The 23,325-nt window shown below is 41.3% G+C and overlaps 1 protein-coding gene across 3 annotated transcripts in view; it reads left to right on the top strand.

Moving 5' to 3' along the window:
* LOC119655179 (FMRFamide receptor) overlaps positions 1-23,325 on the top strand; it is a 331,995-nt gene that overhangs the window by 242,902 nt on the left and 65,768 nt on the right. The gene's annotated exons all lie outside the window — the stretch shown is intronic.

Genomic DNA, 23,325 nt, shown 5'->3' with positions numbered 1-23,325 from the left:
GTGATGAAGGTTTCACCGTTGTTTTTGCGGTTATTTTCACCAACGCTGTTATTTAAATCATCCATCATGATCAGAATGTTACCTTTTAGGGAGCTTTCCTTTACTAGGTATGGTTGCTCATAGACGATCTCATTTTCTTCTATATCAGGAATCTTCGCTCACGCGTAGCACTGGAAAACTTGTTCGGCTTCTTAATATGGGCAAAATCTTCCAGCCGGGTTGGCTTCCAGATCATGAAAACGCGTCCTGTGGTTGCTATGAGTAACTGTAACAGTTTATATCTGCTATTGCTATAATTCTTATTCAAGTCGGAGGGAACATTTGAGAGGCCCTTAGAATCGTTGTCGAGGAGCATGCGTATATTTGGAAATCATACAAAAATTTTCCTTAGCCGCAGTGGTGAGACTGGGGTCTATCCAAAAACTTCACATGTTGCCTATCTACTCCAGAGCCTATAAGAGTACGTGATACACGCAAATGAAACTGTGATCCCTGATAGTTGCATTTGAAAATCACAAACAAGTCGGGAAACCGGAAGCTTGACGCTTCAGGTATAAAAGGTTTTCTGTTTCCCTATATGAGGAGCATAACGTAGTAGATATTGAAATCGCTCAGTTCGGGGCAGGTTACTGCCACTGCCAGAACTCAGCGATTTAAATATCTCGAGGGGCAGGTTACTGCCATTGCCAGAACTCAGCGATTTAAATATCTCGAGTCAATGCTATATGCCAATGGAGAACTGCGTAATGAAATTGTTTCATATATTAACGCAACCTGGATAAAGTGGCATTCGCCAACTGGTGTTCTTTGTGATCGACGTATCAGCGGACGTTACAAATCTAAAATTTACTGCAATGTCGTCCGTCTGCCGCTCTCTATAGTCCTGAGTGTTGACGACTATAACGGACAATGAACGGCGTCTTACGATAATGGCGACAAAGATGTTGCATTGGACTGGTGGTGTGACACGTTTTGATCACGTCTGAAATGAGAATATCCACGATCGATATGGGTTTGCACCGATCGTGGAAAAACTGCGAGAGAGGCGTTTTCGATGGTGTGGTCACGTAATTCACGCTAACGAGAATTCAACAACCAGTATTGGTTAGAACATTGAAGTCAATTGTAAGCAACCAAAAAGCCAGCCAAAACAATGGTCGCATGATACACCAGATGGGGATTTGAACGCTTGTGAACTGAAGGCTGAAGAAAACAAGTCGGAATACCGGAAGCTCGCGTTTCGGGTATAAAGGTTTTGTGTTCATCTTATCTAAGAAATTTCAACGCACATTTTTCTATCCGTATACAGCTACAAAACTACGAGACATACGTACATATACAGCCGTAGATGTTACGCTCACCCTAAGCAAACAAACTGCCTATTTTCGAATACTGTACATACACATGCAAGTATATAAATTGATCGTACCCTTATTTCCGATTAACTTCTTATATCTATCTGAATTAGGCGCTACCCGCAAAGTCCATTAGCACGCATATACTATATAGCTACATACACATATGTCTCGTTGGAATAATTGATATTCATATACAAATGATTAAAAAACTAAAACAAAATAATTCTTTTCCACCCAATTCATACTAACTAACTTCGTTGTGGTATTGACGAATTGATATGTGATGATGACGTCATGCAGGTTGTAGAGTGCACGAAATTCACAAAAAATTCTAAAGTTTTACCCCTATAACTTTGTTAATAATAGTTTGATTTTCTTCAAACTGACCAAACTGTGCATTATGTTCTTCATTATACGCGTGCCAAATTTTGTACTTCTGGGATGAACATAAGGGGGGTGCCGGGTAAATTTCTAAAATGTGGAAATATACTATTATTAACTTTATTTGTGCAGATATCGGAACTGGATATATTTTGAGGCCTAGATTTCGTAGAGATGCACTACTGCGATTTTTTTCAGATATTTCGGTTGGATAGGTTCTGAGAACGAGACCTGTTACACTTTTTGATGGTCATATTTTGAGCCCTCACTTACCCTATGTTTCACCCAATGTCAAATATGGAACCAGTTTCGAAAAGTACTAATTGAGGCCTTTCATTTGATACCCCAAATGGCTATATTCTGTGAAAAAAAAATTTGCACCCTCCTTTCACATGTATGGGGGCCCCCCCCTTAAACTCAACACAAAATGGCGTCAGTTGCTGCATGTAAAGGGAACGGCAGATCACATACTCTTACCAATTTTCGTGACAATCGGTCCAGCCGTTTCCGAATAAATCGGCTGTGACAGACAGACAGACAGCCAGACAGACGGACAGACAGACAGACAGACAGACGGACGGACGGACAGACATCGAATCGATTCTAATAAGGTTTTGTTTCACACAAAACCTTAAAAAAGAAGATATGAGGAGCGATGAGCCTGACAGTTCCGTGTCACATAGTTAAAAATTCTATAGGCCTCTATTTTTTAGAAAGTAATTTAATTAAATCATTTGATGGAAAGCACTGTATTGAAATAGTCGACCTCATACGCCTCACACTCTGAGTTTAATATTATTAGCAAATGCCAAGAATTTAACCAACCTCAAATATAAACAAGTCGGGAAACCGGAAGCTTGACGCTTCAGGTATGAAAGGTTTTATGTATTTCTTTTATAAAGAGATTTGAGTGAGTATTTGTCCCATTAGCATGTAGCACGTAAAATATGCATATATTATGTGAAAATAACCACTTTCAAGTGATATTGACATTCATAGTCTTGAATTTGCAGAGGAGCGACAGTTTTGACAGTTTTGTTAGTAATTGTCCAATTTTCACCAAATTTGGCAGGATCATGCTCCATACTGTAGCCTACATTGTTGCAAAATTTTGTGATTCTAGGGTGAACTTAAGGTGGGTTTTCTTGTCAATTACTAAAAACAATAGTAATAGACTATTATTAACTTTATTTGAACAGGTATTGGTATGGAGGGTATTTCGGAGTGGCAGCCCCTGATTTTTTTTCCGATTTTTCGGTTTCGGTTTCGGTTCCTGAGAATGGGTTCATTAAAAAAATGACCACTTTCAACCCCCCGCACTCCCCACCTTTTCAACAAAAGTCAAAACGAAGACCGGCTTCGAAAAGTACTAACCGAGACCTTTAATTTGATACCCCACATGACAATATTTGATGAAAAAAAAAATTTACACCCCTCTTTTGCATGTATGGGAACCCCCCCCACACGAGGCTGTCTTCTATGTCGGTGCAAAATTTAGTACACCTAGGATGAACTTAAGGGGAGTTTTTTAGTCAATTTCTAAAAGTTGATAATGTACTATTAGTGAATTTTTTGATACCGGAATGGGACATCTCTCGAAGATTAGATTTCACATAAGTGTTTTGCAGAAAATCTTAAAAAGGCCTGCAGATAAGTATATTCTTCATAAATGTGACTTTAATATTTCACGCGAATGCCAATTATTCCGGGTAATTATGACGTCAGCATCTTATTTACATGGCTTTGGAAGCAGTTAATTCGCGCGAAATTGTTAAGTTTGAACTGCTATAACTTTGACGTTGATGGCCAGATTTCCATGAAATATACATATATACGAAATATTGTCCTCTATGCGGGTACGAAATTTGGAAGTCCTACGATGAATTAAAGGGTGGTTTTTCAGTAAATTTCTAAAAGTTGTTAATATACTATTAGTAAGTTTATTTGAGCAGATATCGGAATGGGACATATTTTGAGGCCTAGATTTCACCCAGGCGCACCTGATTTTTTTTGAATTTTTAGGTTGGGCAGATTCCGAAAATGAGTCCTGTCTCACTTTAAGTGCGTACATTTTGACTCCTTACTCACGTACTTTGCAATTCAAGCCAAAACTAATGTCAGCTTCGGAAAGTACAAATCGAGACCTTTCATTTGATACCCTACACGACTATATCCGGTGAATTTTTGAATCCCCCCTTTGCAAGTATGGGGAGCCCCCTTTAACCTCCACCTAAATTTATCCCACTAGCTGTATGCGTGGGATTTCGTAGTTCCCATCTGTCCACCAAATTTCGTTCGGATCGGTTTGGCCGTTTTGGAGAAAAGTGTGTGTGACAGACAGACAGATAGACATTGAATCGATTTTAATAAGGTGTTGTTTTACACAAAACCTTAAAAACGAACTTAATCTGTACCACTGCCTAAAAAACACCTCTTCCCGGGGTATTACCTGTCTGAGGAAATACCGTCGATCACATGCACTTCTCAACTCCTGGCAAGAAACTACTACGAGTTATCTCACAAACAGGGATGCAACCGCAGTAAAAGTTCTGCTTTTGTCGCCCTTCAGCTGATGGAATTTATTCTCACTGTGTAATATGCCTAGGCTCGAGTTCAAAATTTTGTAATTCCTTTTCATGTAACCTTCCACATGCAAACTCCTTACCCCTAAAGGCTGGTCATTTTCTTTCTATACTTTCCTTTTGCACTTCCAAAAGTAATTTCGTGAAGCTGCACGGCTAATGCCAGCAACTTTTGCGCGTTTTGTCTAGATTTATGTTCAATCAATTAATACGGAATCCTTTCTAATCAATTCGGAGGAAGAGGATGTGTAAAGCTAATATATGATGCATCATTTTCTAACACGATAACCAAAATAACTACTTAGCCATGGGCTCATAGTTGTTTTGATTGAAAGGACAATATTTTTTCTATTATGTAGGTTGTTGCAAATGAAATGGCCGTTTTGGTACTAAAATTTAAAACGACTGTAAAGCTTACAAAAATTTATTTATTTAATCAAAATAGGCGCCAGCCGATACAAAATACTTCTCCCAACGAAATTCAAGAGCATGTATGCCAGTTTCGTAAAAGTCCAACTGTCGGGTGTTGATAAATTCGTTGAAGCCAATTTTGACAGTCTCTTCGTTCCTAAATTGTTCTTCCGCCAAAAAATGATCCAAATGCTTAAAAAAGTGGTGTGTTTGCGAAAGGTCCGGTGAATATGGTGGATGAGGCAGAGTCTCATATTGCAACTCATCCAACTTTTGAACCGTTGTTCTGGATACATGAGGTCGTGCATTGTCGTGAAGGAGTATCACACCATCTCCGTTGACCAATCTCGGCCGTTGAATACTCAATTTTTGGTGCATTTCCCCGAATTGGGCACAGTATTTCTGTGCATTTATTGTTTCTCCAGGTGCCAAAAAAGAATGGTTATCCACTACACTATTCACTGTAGACGACCAAACAGTTACCATTACCTTCTTTGGATGGAGCCTCGGTTTCCGCATATGCTTCGGTGGCTCATCAGCATCTAACCATTGTGCTAACCGACGACGATTGTCGTATAGTATCCACATATCACTCTCCACTTCGGGCTGATTCCAGTTAACCCGTTGGGGAGTTCTGTCCCCACGTATTCGAGCAGGGCGATCAGACCCGATCTGAAGTGTCTCTGCCACGAAGCCTCACCGGAGGTTATCTGGTACCATGGGAACCCGGATGGCCCTCTGAGAACATATGTTATTTGGTTATTTGCGGTTGGCTCCCTAGTGGGAGTTTCATGGGTGTTGTGGTTATGCCTACATCGCTCCTCGGAGCTCAAGCGTGGAGTTGCGCTGTACAACTCGAGTGCCGTACCCCTTAGTTGTAGCAGAGGTCTTAAATAGGCCTCGCATCCACTGATATGAATGCTGAGCCTGCACTCAGTATAAACTAATACCGCTAGTCATGGCGGGGCCCCGATTGTGGTCCCAAAATCAATCCGTGTCCGAAGAGGTCCGTGGGATTAGGCCTACATGGCAGGTACTCACGTTAAACCCCCAGGACTTTCATCACATATCACTATTCTGTGCAAAAATCGCTTCTGTCCAGGGTGAGTAAAGAACTGCAAATTTTCATTCGAAGTGCCATGTTTTGCTCCGTAAGGTCATGCGGAACCCATTTGTCGAGCTTTTTCACCTTTCCTAGTTGTTGCAAGTGCTAGGAAACTGTTGAATAGTGTACGCCCTGTTTTTCTACAATGGCTCTCACAGACTAACGTGTGTCGGATTTGACTACCAAACGCAGCTCGTCGTTGTCAATCGATGGTTCTGGATTACTTTGAAGGTTTACGTCGCCTGACCGAAATTGTGGTTCGTTCACTTACCGTATCAGCTAGAAATGTGCTGTTAATGTTCTTGGTCGCCACCGCTGCTTTATGACCGAGTTTGAACTCATACAGAAATTGATTAAATGTAGAAGTATTTATACTTATGTCCGGATGGTTCAAGTGGTTAGAGCACTGAGTTGTCGTAGCGGAAGGTCGCGGTTCAAATCTCACTGGCGGCAGAGGGATTTGTTATTGTGACTGGATTTCGGATACCAGTCGTCTCAGCTTTGAATGAGTACCTGAATCAAATCAGGGTAATAATTTCGGGCTAGCGCAATGCTGAGCACATTGCCTCCTACAGTATAATGTAGTGTACCGTTACAGTCTTGAATGAAGTGCTCTAACACACTTCAAGGCCCTGATCCAATTTAGGATTGTTGCGCCAGCGATTATTTTTATTATTTATACTTCATTATCCGACACCAACAGCGCCAACTAACTTCACTTGATTGCCAAATCGGCCATTTCATATGCAACAACCTAATATTAGGCTTCTGAGGTATTTACTTAATGGAAGCTTTTAAATATATACTTGCAAGTATGTGACTGTCTGCGTTTACTAGATGCAGTCATTAGGTACTAGCGCAAATATTGTATGTGGTCACTTCATCTACACTAGAAACTTCTTCCTTCCGTCCCTTTCAAATGCATATCACCGTAGGTATTATAGCTAAACCATCATAACAATCATTGAATGTATACATGATATCTGAACCGTACATTCATTTGACCATAATGCCAACACAACTTAGCAACAGCAAACGGAAGAAATGATTCCGTGTGCGAATGGTAGCTTATTGAATCAAGCTTTAATATAGTAAATGTTAAAAAAAGTGAATTCACATTATAATATTGGATTTAGACAGGGAATAGCAGAGTTTTAAATATAAAGTGAAGAGAAAAACAAACAAGTCGGGAAACCGGAAGCTTAAGCTTTAATTTGATACCCCACATGACTATATTTGATGAAAAAAAATTTAACACCCCCCTTTTGCATGTATGGGAGCACCCCCCCCCCCGCAATGTTGCGAATGCGAGCAAATAGATGGCGCGCCGAACTCTCCACTTTTTAGAACTCGCCACGGGAGTGGAGGACTAGCGGTGAGAAAGTGCCGTTGGTTGGGACAGGAAAAGACCGCATGGAGATAAGCCGGTCTCTCCTGTCTAGACCACCGGGCAGTTCACACAGCACGTTTTCCAATCAAACAATAATCATCGATATTCGAATCGAAGTATTCTTTTAATGTATAGCAGTTTTATAAAATTAAGTGCAACTAAAATTAATAATTAACTAAATACGGTTAAAAGTTTGTCTGAATTTAAATTGTGAAAAAAATGTCGAAAGTGAATTGAACTAATTAACGAAAAGTATAATTGTGCTCCTAAAACAGCTGCTTCGCAATTTTCAATTCTAATCACAGGTAAAACTTCATTTCAACGAAATTTTCCACATTAACGGAAAGCAAGAAAAGAAAAGACAACTAAAACAGGATGTAATTCACTATATGCGTGAGCGTTCACAGTTCCCACCTTTGTACCAAATTTGGTGTCAATCATTATAACCGTCTCCGAGAAAAATGCGTATGACGGACAGACAGACAGACAGGCAGACAGATAGTAAACCGATTTTAATAAGGTTTTATGTTTACACAAAACTTAGTTACATCGCTTCCATTGTACGTACATATAATGAAACCTTAGATCTCTGTACTTTTCAAAGGTTTTGTTTGCACCGATTGACACGAAATTTGATGAGAAGGTGGGAACTGTGAACGCCCAGACATGTAGTAAGTGGTACCCTTCTACGTTGAAATTTAAGGGGGTCCCCATACATGTACAAGGGGGTGTAAATTTTTTTTTCACCGAATATAGTCATGTTGGATATCAAATGAAAGCTCTCAATTAGGACGTTTCGAAGCCTGTCTTAGTTTTGTAATTTGTTAGAAAGACGGCGAGTGGGAGGGGTGGAAAGTGATGATTTCTTTAACGGACCTATTCTCAGAAAATACCCCATCGAAAAATCTGAAACTGCCTCTATATGGTGTCCAGGCCTCAAAATACTCTCCATATCGATATCTGTTCAAATTAAGTTAATAATAGTATATTACCATATTTTTGAGGAAATTTAGTAAAATTCCCCTTAAGTTTATCTCAAAGTTATAAAAGTTGGTAGTAATGTATAAAATATAATATGAAGGATATTATCCCCAAGTGTGTTTTGAATCGTACTATTAGTAACGAAGTTAAAATAGCTCAAAGTTTACCGTTTAAATTTACTGCAACTAGATATCAATATCACAATAAAGTGGGTAGTCAGACATGCTAAATTTATATACATAACGGGCTTCGTACAAATGAGATAGTTCTACACTCAAAGATACTCACAGAAGAACCAAACAAAATCTTTCATATCTGAAACGCCCAGCTTCCGGTTTCCCGATTTGTTTAGAGAATTATTCGCTTGCATGCAATGCAAAACTGGTACGCTATTTTCACATTGTCTTAAATGGCTTTCAAACAAATATTTCCTTCTCTTCCTTACATTGAAACCAGTGGAACAGTCAGCGCTCACCTCACAGCCTAACATATACCTTCCTTCAACTTTAATATCCTTTTTAACTTTCGTGCGTGTGGACCAGCATGAGGCGGCGAAAATTTGTTCGATATCCGCGTATTGCACGTCCTCATTCAAAAGAAATTTTTATTCTTCCTTTTCTACCTGCAACAGGGAAAATTTCCGTGGTTACCAACATTTGCTGGTCCTGTGTCAGTCACGATCTTGCTCCCACTGCTTAGTTCTGTGAAACTTTATACCCAACTGAAACGATGGAAGGCGAATTTTCCCGGAGAGAAAGAAAAACTTTACGGATCAAAAGAAAAGTGAAAATCAAAAGAGTGAAAATCGTCGAACATACTCTCCAAGATAAAGTTTGCCACTGGAAGTTGGTTACGTCGGAGTGAATTTACTTTTTGGCTTCAACTTTTCCTAAGTTTTTATTGATTCATTTATTATGTGGTCGTGCCTGGTTTGTGGTGGGAATGGTCGAAGACAACTTTCTTCTTGCTATAAACAGCGAATAGGAAGCGGGGCTCATCGAAAATGAAGTGTGACACGAAGGTGAAAGGTAATAACACGGATGAATTGATTGATAGCCTTGGGGAAATGTGTTTTCCTTTACCTTTCCCGGAAGGCCCTTGTGTATTCGAAGCTGAGGTGGAAGATATATTGAGGAGAAATGAGAAAAAAATCGGTTTGATAAGATAAGACCAGGATTGAAATGCTTGAGTTCACTTTCCTGGAGAAATTATAATTATTCAAAACTTCTCAGGAAATATTGCATGCGGGAATTTTCTGTCATTTATGGTCCTGAAGATTACAAAATAAATTAATTACAATTCTTAAGCTTCAAGTGCGTGGAGAAAGCAGGAATTAATTACAAAGGTAGCGATGCTCATAATTCAAAGTTAAACTTTTGGTGGAATGTAAAGTGACTTAATTGACATTCAGGAAGGGAATAATATTTCCGTATGCACAAGAGGAGCTCCCCCAGGGAAAAGTATTAGAAGTTTTTCAATATCCCGGGAAACATGAGTACTTTAACCTAATTTATGGTAATCTATCCGAGCAGATGAGACTTTTATCTATCCGAATAAGCCTTGTCATGTTCTTCTCCGTAAGGGTTCACATCTTACTTCGCATAAGAATGAGTCAACTTCTGTCAAGTTGCAGCTTTTCAAATTAAATTCCCCAGCAAGACTCGGTATAAGAGCACAGTAAGATATTGGATGAGTGCAAAAGTCCTTTGAGCTATTTAACTAAAAAATTGGAGCAATTTTTCAGGACAGGCATATGTTGTAGCAACTGTCAAATGGAGTAATGAGCCATTTGAGTACCTGCTTTTTAATAATTGATTGTTGGGTTTATTGTTCTCGTAAACAAATCGAATTTGTCACTATGTACAAGTATGGCGGATGGAGATGTAAGCTGCAAACATAAAGGCATTAAGGGACTTTTTTTTTGCCAAAGGGATAATCTCAGGTTTAAATGTCTGCTGAAGGAACCACTGGTGCTAGCTTACTGGAGATTATTCGTTCAACATATGACGGCTGACTAAAAAGTTGCAGAGTCTTATGAGGGAGGGAAGTGATGCGGAAAATTGAAAATCAATTAAGTTGTGCTAATTTAGAGTTGTTAATTTAGAATTGTTGCAGATGTCAAACTTCCACTGTTGTGGTTGCATTTTCGGCTTTTTTCAACGCTGTTTTGTCCATCTGATTACCACTTCGAGGAGTTCATCTTGTTTTTTTTTTAAATTCGCTTCGCTGGTGTTCCAAGACCTTTACAAGTTTGTGATAAAATTTAAGACTTTTTCCATTTCTAATATTATATTTTTAGCGTCTTCGCGGATATTTCGTTGGACGACGAAATTTGTTCATTCTTTCTCACTTTTTCTAGATGCTTCGCACTTGTCCCTAAAATAAATTCTGTCCTCTTTTGCACCCCAAGCTTATATTATATTGCTCAAGTATCGCCAGTTTTTCTCGACCTAGAGGTCGGAGTTGTCTTTGCGTTTCGCTAGCTAAAACAGTACTGTTCTCCCTCTCATTAGCAACTCCACTATTTCATGGCACCTTTTTCATTGGGATAATCGCTTGGGGCTTCGCTACCTTCTCAGAAGCGGGCCAGGTGAAAGACTATTGTAATTTTGTATTTCTCCCCATGTGATTTTTGCCGGAATCGTTTACTTTTGTTACGAAGACCATTGACCGGAATATACTGACGTTGCTTTTAAATATTTTCTGTTATATCGTCCTAGCTGTTGTGAATCCTTTGGTATAATTCCTGTTGTCGATGTCTGCATTATCTTCTGCTAAAATGTAACAGCTGCCAATTCATATATAACCTATCAACAGTTATTAGGAAAAATGGGCCAGCTAAAAGGATGTATATGTATGACTTCTGGGTTTGGAGTTAAGACAAATAAAGTTTGTTACCCACCGGCAACTGCGTCCAAAGTGTCCTCACTCTACTAGGGATTCTGTGGAAGCCTGGAGTTTCACTATTACCAACTCATCTCCAGTTGCGCCTGGAAGTGAATATTGAAGACGTTGACGAATTCCAAGCACTCAGATGCATACATTCAGACAGCTTTTAAATTCTTGTTCCTCTTCAGCCTACGTCCCGTTTACAAGCGGGGTTAGCTCGTCGTGATCGGTTACGCCCTTTAGTTCTATAGAATGCCTGATCTGGATGCAAACCCGAGGATTTCAGATCCCTATCCAACATATCAAGCCACCGTTGTTTCGGCTGGCCTTTTGGTCATTTACCATCAACTTGACCAGTGAATTCTGGTTAAAGCGAATTACATGACCATTCCACCGAAGATGCCTCTTTTGCAATTTTACTTAATCGGTGCAATTCCATATCGATCGCGGATACCCTAATTTCGGATGATATCATAACGTGTCACGGCACTAGTCCAACGCAACATCTTCGTCTCCATTATCACAAGACGCCGTTCATTGTCTTTTATAGTCGGCCCACACTCAGAACCATAGAGAGCGACAGGACGGATGATGGATACGTCGACCACAAAGAACACCAGTTATGGAACGCCACTTCATCCAGGTTGCACTAATACGTGAAGTAATTTCATAGTGTCCGGGTAGCTGAGTGGTTAGAGCACAAGGCTGTCGTACGGAAGGTTGCGGTTCAAATCGCGCTGGTAGCAGTGGAATTTGTATCGTGATTTGACAACGGATACCAGTCGACTCAGCTGTGAGTACCTGAGTCAAATCAGGGTAATAATCTCGGGCGAGCGCAATGCTGACCACATTGCAGTGTACCGTTACGATCTTGAATGAAGTGCTCTAACACACTTCAAAGCCCTGATCCAATATGGATTGTTGCGCTAACGATTATTATTATTAATTTCATAACGCAGTTCTCCATTGGCTGAGAGCATTGACCCGAGGTATTTAAAACGTTAAGTTCTGGGCAGGTCACTGCCGCTGACAGTGATCGACATGGGGATCGATTTTCAAAAATTCAGTTTTATTCAGATTCCATCTGAGACCATGTTGCATGAGGCGAACATTTAATTGTTGGACTAATTTAAAAAATTCACCGAGGCACAGGGTTAGTTCTGAGCTTTTCGCTGTGCAGAGCTCAGATACGACGTCGTCAGGTTCTATTGCTTTGCCCGATTTCATTCGTTTTGTTGCTTCCTCGACTTAAGTTGCACTGACAGGTGGAAATGCTCTAAATTTCGGTAATGATTGTAGAAGTGGAGAATGGGTAAATTGTTCAGTAAAAATTTCGATCGCTTTCTTTGCTTCCCGGTTGGCATTCTTGTAAATTTACCCATTAGCCAGCGTTTTATCTTCGAGAAACTTGTGACAGAGGCGTCTCTTTTGACGGGCCTCCATTTCAACATCGTCATTCCGGTTGCTGTACCGTTTACTTGGCTTGGTGACTCCGAGGGTTGCAGGGACAACTTTGTGGATCGTGTCTTTAATTTGGTTCCACGAGTCTTCCATATTGGTAATGATTAGTAACCGCATAAGTGAGATCATTTCTTCGCAGCGGGCCAGTACGGCAATCAAAGGCCAATGTCGAGGTGCGATGGTCTCAAAGGGAACGACTTTGCAATCAGGGACAAGGTAGTAAAATGTTGGCGTCTTATGAGAATATAGTCGATTTGCATTCATTATTCCCGCTATAAAATGTAGGAAAATCAGACAATCGTTTAATCAATCATGTATTCATAAGTACAAGGTAATTGGTGGCCGCAAAATCAATTATACGCTCGTCACCCCATTATGCGCTCCAAACCCCTTTCCCCCCTGACAGCTGTTTTGTCTGCCTTTTCATCCACATGATCATTAAGGTCGCCGGCAATGGTGACATGTGTAGTCATCAGCAGGCAAATTGCAGGTATTTGCATCGCGAAGTTGCCAGAAGGTGTTTTTCGTGGAATTAGGTCAACCTGTCTGGGATGCGTACGCGGTGAAAAAGTGAGTATCAGCTGATTAAATCGTTCGATTTCTTTAGTGGCATCACGAAAACCCTCTGAGATGGCAATACCAACAGCGTGTTGGGTGTGTGGTACCAAAATAGAGAAGTTTACAGCCATTTTTACTGCGTTCGCGTTCTACGTCGCAAGGTTTGGCACCACACCATCGGGTTTCTTACAGAGCGCAGATGTCAATACGCCTTTTCCGAAGGACTCCTGCGAGTTCCTGGGTCTTTCCAATTAGGGTGCAAATATCTACCGTGCAGATACAGCTTTTAACATAGCTATCTATGGGGAAAATAAAGGACGGAAAGTTTTTTCGCGCTAACCAGTCCCATATCCCCGACTAATAATTCAGAAAGCAGTGCCTATTGAAGATTCTGCTGTCCATCACTTAAGAAACAGCAATAGTTATGCTTGAAAAAACTGTCCAATTCGAAACATACCAACATAAGGTTGAGGTTCTCTCTTAAAATCCATCAGATCGAAAAAAAAGTTACTCATGACCGCCATGCTCAAGTTCATCACCGGACGAATGCCCAATTAACTCCCCAACTCAAGTGAAAACCTTATCTAGTCACTTTATGTTCTTTATTATTCGATACTTGACTTGACCGAGTTCTCACTATCAATTCACTGTCACTTTCGCCTTTTTTAATCCCAGTGAGTTTTCCCACGACAACAGTTCAGACCTCTAACTTAACAAACGACTCGAATAAAATTACTTAAATATTCGACCGAAAAAATTAAACAATTACTACAATAAATTAATTATAATTAAAGAAGAATTAAACAAATTGGTGTCGGCCAGACAACTTCTCACTCAAAAAAGCAATACTCCTCACCTTTCCAAAGATAAGCACCGACCTCTTCACGAATTGAGCTGATCGATCAGTTCCATTTATCAAATGGTTCAGATCAGGCGAATTTCTTTTTTGCTGACCTTGAAATTCTTTCACTATGTTAGAAAATCGCGTTGCGAAAACAACAACGTTCCAACCAGAATCAGCCGCTACACTCGCAATAGGCAGCACGAGCAATCTTATGTAAGCTGGCAAATTAGGGAATTTTAGGATTTAGGGGAAAGCAACCAATGATTAGTTTTTATTTTAAATAAATCAAATTAATCATTTTAAATGTTAACTGTTAAATTAGGAAATTGAAACGAGTATATTGGGAAAGATATAAGGTGTTAAAGTATGAGAAAACGAAGAAATATTGCATATCACTAAATGCATCCTTCCGTCAGATTGTCCCTGGACAAAGCGAAAGAAATGTTGCATATGTCGCGAAGCCATGGACACAACATCCTGCTGTCGCTGAAATATGCGAAGTATACATAATATAAGTGAGCTTCTATATTGTTGCAGTTGCCTATTATTATCTACCTCGAAAGGGAACTTTTCAAACTAAATTCCGTCCTAAGGCATGAACAGTGATATTTATAATCATTAACTTTGCCAACAACAAAGTATCTCGAGAAAGCGTTTATGAAAACACGTCATAAATAAAGAGATTATTGAAGTTGATTATTCCAAAGAAGCTGTCCTTTGTGGCTTAAAATGTCTTCTAACATAATGGTTTGTTTACTCAAATATCATTTTTGTTAATTCAGAGTCGTTAACATTCAAAAATTTTCTATCACTTCTTCTTCATCCCCTCCTGCAACAGAATCGACTCCATAAACAAGAAAGGACATTTGGAATTTATTCATTCATTTTGATTTAATTTGAATTTGCATATTCAAATCCGTTTCTCGTCACAATATTTTCTTATTATGTTTCATTCGCCGTTCATTGCCCCGGAATCCTGTCAGAAAAATCAACAGGTCACAGTCCTGAGTAAAGTACTTCCTGAATATAGAACTTGATTTCATTTTGGCATTTCTACCAAAGTTGATGAAAGACGAGTATAATTGAATTTATCAAAGCTATATCTGGTAGGATGTGTCTAATCTTAAATCAAACTGCGATTTGGATGGGAAGAATATTAAATTAGACGGTGGAAATATAGACTGAAGAGATCCTCAGATATGAAGGTCAAAGGCAGAGCCCAGTTGAAACTAGGGCTAAAATTATCCGTCAATACAAAATGTGAGTCTTTGAATAGAAATTCAAATTGTTATCCCTCCTGGCATAACCTGATATTTTCAACAAATGATTTGGCTTTTGTAACGAGGGAGGTGGAGGAAATTTTCACAAGGACCAAAAAGGGAGTGAAAAACAGACTAATAGCCAAAACCGCGAAGAAGATATCGTTTGTTGTTGAAGATAACGGGTGGGATTCGAAAGTGTCTCCAATTCGCCAGGAGTGCTATTCTGAAATATTGAAATTTCACGTTCACTAATTGGGTCGACTGACTCTATTTAACAGAATTCAGACTGTTTGAATAAATTGACCTTAATCCCAGCCAAAATTTACGTGGTAGACAAGACGATTTATCTGGAAAGACTTATTTATAAAATATTAACTCAAGATTAAAATTGATTGCCTCTCAACGCTTACGCAAAGGTCAAGCAAAAATTAGTTCAACCTTTTTTCCCTAGAACTCAACGAAGTTAAAAAATAAAATTTAGAACAAGAGCGGTCCTGAGACCTCTTAGACAGCAAATCAATAATCCCCAACCATGGATGGTACGATTAGAATTGATTGGCTGTATCTAGGTTTCTATTTATAAGAATGGAAGTGTTCCGTACGGAATCTCTCTTCTCTAGATCCCATAGATTATCAAAGAAGAGTAGAAAACGGTTGCTATAAAGCTATACATAGTAGAAAAGGATTGCGAATTTCGAGGCGAAAATCTATTTGAGTCACGAATACTATTCAATACTTTATTCGAGAGAACTACAAAGCAAAAAGCTGTCAGTTGGTGGTGTTTATCTTCTATGGTTATAAAATCCCATTCCAAGTAGATAGAATCGTCTGAATCAAATGGAACAACCAGTTTTCTGATAATTACTCTACCTAGTCAAGTTAATTGCATATTGGCCAAGAAAAAGGAAATTAGATAACTGCCGTTCAGGCTGCAAATTTCACACCATTGCCAAGGTAGAATTTCGTTGCAATTGTTTGTCGAGTTTGCTTGGAGCCAAATAATTCGCCTGTTACAAAAAAAAGAGTTGAACTGACGTGTAGCACTGAAGAAGGGAAGACTTCTCGAAATATTGAATATAGCATGCTAAAATAAAAAATTCTAGCGGGAAGGAAGAAACCTTCCAATCATTTTCATGAATTTAATTGCTAGAAATACCGTAACAACACACCTAGAATTCGAAAATCGGTTATCACCGTCCGATATATGGTTCTTATTTACCCATTGGTCGAGTATAGCACGCCAAATACACTTACGCGCCATTGTTCGTGGTTATTTGAAATGCGCTTCAGCCGCCCGCAATCCTTCGCTAAATTTCCTTGGGACGACCAACTCCTCAGCCGTCTTTAAAGAGTGGATTCCCCAGCATGCCGTAGCCTGCAATGCAATTGTCGCCTCTCCGTAATGTGTGACCTTCCCACTGCTACTTCCGCTTTCAGACCAAGTTCTTCATTTGAGATAGTGTCAGGCCAATTCACCCCGAATATACCGCGCAGACAGGTCTTGACGAAAGCTTGAAGCTTTTGAGTGACAGTGGAGTTCGAATTCCAGGTGCAACTCCTATATAGTAACACAGAATGGTCCCAACTTGATTTTGGGTGTTGAGATAACTGCGTTTTCAGATTTTATACTCCGCGCATTATTCCAAAATGATCCGTAGAGTGTTGGAGGAAGAGGAGAATAGGAAGCGAAAATCAACCTGTTTTCTATCGCTCAAGCTTCAATGCGGCCCAGGATTATTTGAGCATCATTTTGTTACGATAGACACCACACAAATGCATCTTCAATGACCACATTCAAAACGGATGCCTTTCTTTGGAATCTTAATGATTATCCCCTTTTTCCACTTTCTGCTTCAAAATACATCCCGTTCCGATATCTGCTCAAATAAAGTTAATCATGGTATATTACCATGCTTTAAACAGTTACTGGAAAGCCCCCCTTAAGTGTCAGGCTAGTCATTCTTATCAATTTCGCCGGGATACCGTATTCTCTCATGGCTGTGTACAGTTTTACCCTGGCTATGCTATCATAGGCGGCCTTAAAATCAACGAAAAGATAATGCAACTGATGGCCATGTTCCAACCAATCTTTCCATCCGCAACATTTGATATCCCACTTTACTAGAGCCTCGCTAAGTGAAGGAAGGGAAAGAGGGGGTCCCCAAATTTTAGAACAAATCAGCCGAGATAAAATGCGATATCAATTTATAAGACAGAACTTTTTTTTCTCTTTTGAGCAGGTAGATACATCTCTAATTTTGCTTTGTAGAATTTTTTTTCCTCTACCTGAAAATGTACCATAAAATCTAATTTTATTTTATGTCCGTTTAAAGGTATTTTGTTTGTCTTTAAATAGTGTCTCTTCTTCAGCTTCCAGTTTAATAGAATTATTGTTATATTTCCTTCTTCATCCTCAAAAAGAAATGAGTCAACTGTAGCTTGTTGGGTAAATGCGGATGTAGTTGGCCAATTTTGTATCAATCCATCCACAGTAACTCATTCTTATTCGTGTACGGATAGCTCAGTGATTAAAGCACTAGGCTGGCGTACAGAGAGTCGCGGTTCACACCTCATTGGTAGCAGTGGTCGAAGCGGTTAGCTTCCGTCATGGGTGCGAATTATATCAAAGGAAAAAACAGCCTAGTATTTCTGGCCAAACCGAGTTGAAGCTGAAATAATTTATGTTTGGAATTTACCTGATGGCGAGCCGGACCAATTGGAGAGAAACTGTCTCTCAGCCACAAGTTATCTTGCTAATCATCTAGAATACACTCTTTCACACGAAACAGAGTGGTAGAACTTCCAACCAGAAAAGAAGACAGTAGCAGGACTAAAACGAAACGGTAGACATATAAACGAAGGCTCTCTGTGTGAATGCTGAATTTTCTGCACTGCGCAGAGGCCGTTATGTCCAAAATGCCGAAGTTCTGGATCTGGCTTCGATCGTCGGCGCATTTCACTTCTGTATGTATAGTACATATGACTACGTTGACGTCGCAGATTTGATTCTCTAGATTTCCTTTATTGGTTTCCGTTAATAATGCAGACTATTTGATTTCATAAAAATGTCTGTGTTAATGCCATTAATCTGTCAATTGTGGATTGCCCCAAATGAACGATCTTCTGTCCTATGGATTCGGTATTTTTTTTTTTTTTTTGGGAGTAGGGTAGGTGAATGCGTTTACGAGTTTTGGACTCCCGCAACAACGCTGGCGAACTACCAACTAAACACTTCCCTGTCATCAGAGAACTAGCCTGGAACCGTTTGACACATTACTTCGGGCTAACCCTCCCGCTCTCCCGACTTTGGGAGCCTTCAAGTCAGGGAATTCCTTTCACCAACGGGAGGAGAGGGGAGTTGTTGTTAGTTCAGAGAACCGCTTACCGTCCGATTCCTCCGCCGGTCGAGTTCAATCTTCTTCGTAGTAAGAAGAGCCCGAACATAATGCGCAATACGATTCCAGCTGCCAGCGCTCTTCAGCATCTCTCTGACAATGTTGTCTGGAGAGAGCTCCCCTGCGTCTGCATAAAGCTGCTGGCGGAGGCCGTCCCACCTCTCGCAAGAGAAAAAGGTGTGTTCAGCGTCATCCGCCACTCCATTGCAGAACACACAATCAGGAGATCGCGCCTTCCCAATCCTGTGCAGGTAAGACTGAAAAACTCCACGCCCACTTAGAAGTTGGGTAAGGAAGTAATCAATCTCACCGTGCGTTCTGTTCAACCATGGGTCTAATTTGTCGATGAGCCGCGCAGTCCACTTGCCCCTTGGCTCATTTTGCCAAGAAAGTTGCCACTCGCTAAGGGTGCGTTGACGTTTTTCTCGGGCAACCACTTCTCTTAAGTTTTCGCCCTTACGGCGATAGATAGCTTTGCGCTCCTTGGCAACGGAGATCACTCCCGCAATCACCATCACAGCCGGTTCGGAGACGGTGCGATAAGCAGACGCCACTCGCAAAGCTCCCCGCCTCTGCATTTGAGCGAGGCATTTACGATGCACGTCCTTGTCAAGGGCATCCGCCCATACCTCCGCACCATAGAGAAGAACCGACTGCGTTGCTCCCATGAGGAGATATCTCTTAGTTGATATAGGGCCCCCGACATTCGCCATTAGCCGACTCAAGGCGACTCCTGCTGCAGCCCTGTCCGCAGCTGCTTTGATTTGCTCGAAGAAGCTCATCTTCGAGTCGAGCATTAAACCAAGATATTTAATCGCTGGTTTTGACTCTATAGTCAACTCGCCGATCGATATGGGACGCAAGGTCGGGATTCTCCTTCTGGTCAGGATGACTACTTCGTTTTTTCCAGCGCAAGGTTGAAACCGTGAGCAGTCATTCATCCGGTTACCCGTCGCATCAATATGCCAAGTCTGCTTTGCGCCTGTTCAACAGTGCGTCCGGCAACAAGTGCCGCAACGTCGTCTGTATAACCGACCAGGCGCAACTCTTCGGGCACATCGAGTCTCAGCAGACTATCGTAGGAAGCGTTCTAGAGGTCCAGCCCTAGGATGGATCCCTGTGCTACTCCCGATGTGATTTCCATCTTCCTTTGGCCCTCTAGCGTCTCATAGAGCAGGGAGCGGTCTTTCAGATAATCCCTCAATATCCGCAAGAGATAGCTTGGCACGTGAAAGGAGTTCTCTAGTGTGTCTAGCATATCTGTCCATCTTACGGAATTGAAGGCATTTCTGAGATCAGGCGTTATGAGGAGCACTATCCGTCGAGATCGGCGGCTGTATGCCCCGGCTCGATTAAACGCACCTACGACCTCCATAACAGCATCCATTGTAGATTTTCCTGTTCTAAATCCGAACTGCCTTGCGGATAAGTCCTCGGCAGCACGGGTCGCTTCAGCGAGTCTACCCCTGATGAGCTTCTCAAGCACTTTTCCGGCCGTGTCAAGCATACACAGCGGTCGGTATGCAGACGGGAGCTCCGGTTGCCCTTTACCCTTACTGATCCACGCGAGCACGCGTTGAACACTTCAAGCAGCAATTCTGGCCGTTGGCGGAACACCAGTTTATAAACTTCCGCCGGGATGCCATCAGGACTTGGCACCTTCCTGTTTTTCATAGTGAGAACCGCTTCTTCGAGCTCTCTCATTGTGAAAAGGAGGCAATCCACGTCGCTTTCCGCGCTATTTACATCGACTCGTACAGGGTGTCTGGGGAACAATGCCCGCACAATGCGGTCCATCTGGTCGGTGCTCAGTATGCAGGGCTTCCGCAGAGCCCCGATTTTCCGAGTGACAAGCTTATAGCCAAGTCCCCACGGGTCCTCATTCACCTCATTAGCAAGATTCTGCCAGCCGCGAGCTTTGCTTTTATTTATAGCGCTGCGGAGTCTCCTTTTTGCTGATCTATATTGTGCCTTTATGGCACATGCCTCCTCGTTGGCGTACAAACGTTGTGCCAAACGGGGGAGGTTATGACATTCCTTCCGTAGGTCGGCAATTTCTGCCGTCCACCAGTACATGGAAGGTTTGTCGCGACTGGGGCCTGTCCGGGGCATGGAAGCCTCACACGCCGTCGTTATCAGATTCATCACTGAATTTACGACGGTGTCAGCTGCGACACTACCACCCCCCGGAGTGCCCCCCAGCGCGGCCCTACCTGCTCCAAGAGCTTCGACGAACCTTCCGATGTTCACCCTCACGACATTCCAAGCACAGGGGGAACGTCGTGTTGGTGCTTGCCGGCAAGTAGCGTCAAACACTTCGAACGCAATGTACTGATGATCACTTGCCGAGAAGTCTTCTAGGACTCGCCACCCGGCCACCGATGATGACAAAGATTCCAACGCAAAAGTGATGTCAGGAATGCTTCCTTCACAATCTGGGCGCAGAAACGTTGGCGTGGATCCGGTGTTTAAAACTACGAACTCGGTTTTCGCCGCCATTTCCAGAATCCGTTTCCTTCTGGAGTCTGACTGAGGCATGCCCCATTCAAGAGCCCTGGCATTAAAATCATCGCCAACCAGGATTCGTCCCTCCGTGCTCGAAACGGCGTCCTCCAGAGCATCAAGCCGACGCCGAAAGTCCGGCATCGTCTCATTCGGCGTCAGGTGAACGCTAAAAAACGTTATCCCTAAACACCGGATCCAGACAAGCCCGCCCCCGACCTTCCATCCGATTTTGATTCTCCCGCTGTTAAGAAGAAGTTTCGTCGCATATTGCTCAGGGACTTCCACCACGGCGAGCTTTTGACCTCGAGCATTCACAGAGGTGATACCTACCCGGGCATTGGTTACCTCCGGACATTCACGCTTTGGCGCCTCCTCTACTTCGATCTTTTCTGGATGGATTCGGTATGCCGCACATACCAGTGTACACCACACTATATAGTATTTTGAAACGGAAATCGTTTTACAACGAGGAGGTTCTAGAATGCTCTCACATGTCAGCCCAAGTTTTCATAGTCTGCTGACACCTACTGCTTTCCGACGATGACCAGCAATACTGCCATTTTCTTAACTTCTCACGTTGAATAGGCAATTGTCATTTATATTATCCGGTGCTTTTTTAGCATAGAAGTCATGTTGCTATTGCTTGCTTAAACAAGGGCGCATATAGTCTTGAATGCATATTTAAGACCCGTCAATATTAGAGCCCCTACATTTTTAGATGCGTAGGATTGCTGGATCCTTTTACGTATATCTAGTGCTTGTTCTATAATATTTTCATAGAAGTTTTCACCGCCTATAGTTACGACAAGCAAACAGGTTGACTGCCGTTTTGCCAAATATCTTGTCACAGTGTACCTACATATATTGCTGGTTTCACTTTTGGCTATTGTACTAATTTCATAGCAGTAATTATTGAAGTAGCAATAGAAGAACCACTGCTTCCACGGATGTATACATTCTCAGAAATAAGGCAACAATCAAAATCAAAATTCCAATTTGCTCAGGAATGTGGTATTTACCATTTTCTCAAATATTGCTTCTTCCTCTATCCTCGTGTCTATCTAATCATAGAGAAAGTTGGTTTCCGGTCACAATTTTCCACTGAATTGGATTCCAAATTGCTCCAATTGTTACCAAAACTAGCAGATATTGAACGCAGTTGCCTCCATTCACTTCAATATCGGTAACAACTTGCTTCCTTTTACGACATCCTTTATGTAGTTCACCACGCTGAAATAGGTTCCAATTCAAATTGCACCAACCATTTTCCAGGCAATCATCACAAAAGGTGAAAATCTGTATTTCTACCGTCAACTACTGCGTATCTATCCACATGCTCGTGTGTTTATATCTGTATCTAACGCATCCACATGCTCGTATGCAAAGATCTGATGGAAATGTCATGGGTCTTTGCTGGAAAAACACCATCAATGACAAATGTCCTTAACACATTGGCGCTACGGCGGAACGATGTAATAGTCCCGAATCATCGTGTGAGCACGGCAGATGGGAGGAGGATATGGTTCACAGCTTATAATTGGATCGGGCCCAGACAAAGCAATATGGAGCTACCTGTCGCTTACTATGTAGGTAGACTGGTCAATGGAAGCTTGAGGTTGTTACAGGATGTTGTGACTGGTCAGAATATTCCGCATCTAAATAATGAAATTATCACTTAAGTCTAGAATGAAATATTCATTGGGATTTCATAGAAATTGGATGTACTTTATCATCTTGAAGGTGAGAACATCTTGGAATTACAGTGCAAAGAAAAGAACTAGCTCGGATAAAAGTTATATAATTTATGAGGGAGGGATGAGCTCAACTGGCTATTTACGAATTAATAAGCATGGAATGGCGGAAATGTTGAGCAAATATTAGTCTAATTGTTTTTCCTTATTTATTTATATGTTCGAAAAAGGAAGGGCTTCATTCCTCTATCCCAAAGCTCAGGGAGGAATTAATTTTATCTTTATCAATTTGGGTTATTATTGCTGAGCCATTACAAATCTATCGCCTTAAGTTTTATCCCAACAATTTTATTCCAGAAAGTTTTTCCCATATATTGTTACTTGGGAGACTTTAACGTCTTAATCAAGGATGAAATCGATATTCTATTCAGAGAGAGAGACTGGCGATTGTATTCCTTTGTCCGACGATACTGAAATTCGGCCTTTATCGTGCCGAAATTGATTAGTTTTTG

Source organism: Hermetia illucens, chromosome 4, assembly GCF_905115235.1.
Source record: "Hermetia illucens chromosome 4, iHerIll2.2.curated.20191125, whole genome shotgun sequence".
In the NCBI taxonomy this organism is placed as follows: domain Eukaryota; kingdom Metazoa; phylum Arthropoda; class Insecta; order Diptera; family Stratiomyidae; genus Hermetia; species Hermetia illucens.
Note: the sequence above shows the minus strand (reverse complement) of the source record. Positions and strands in the feature narration are given on the sequence as shown.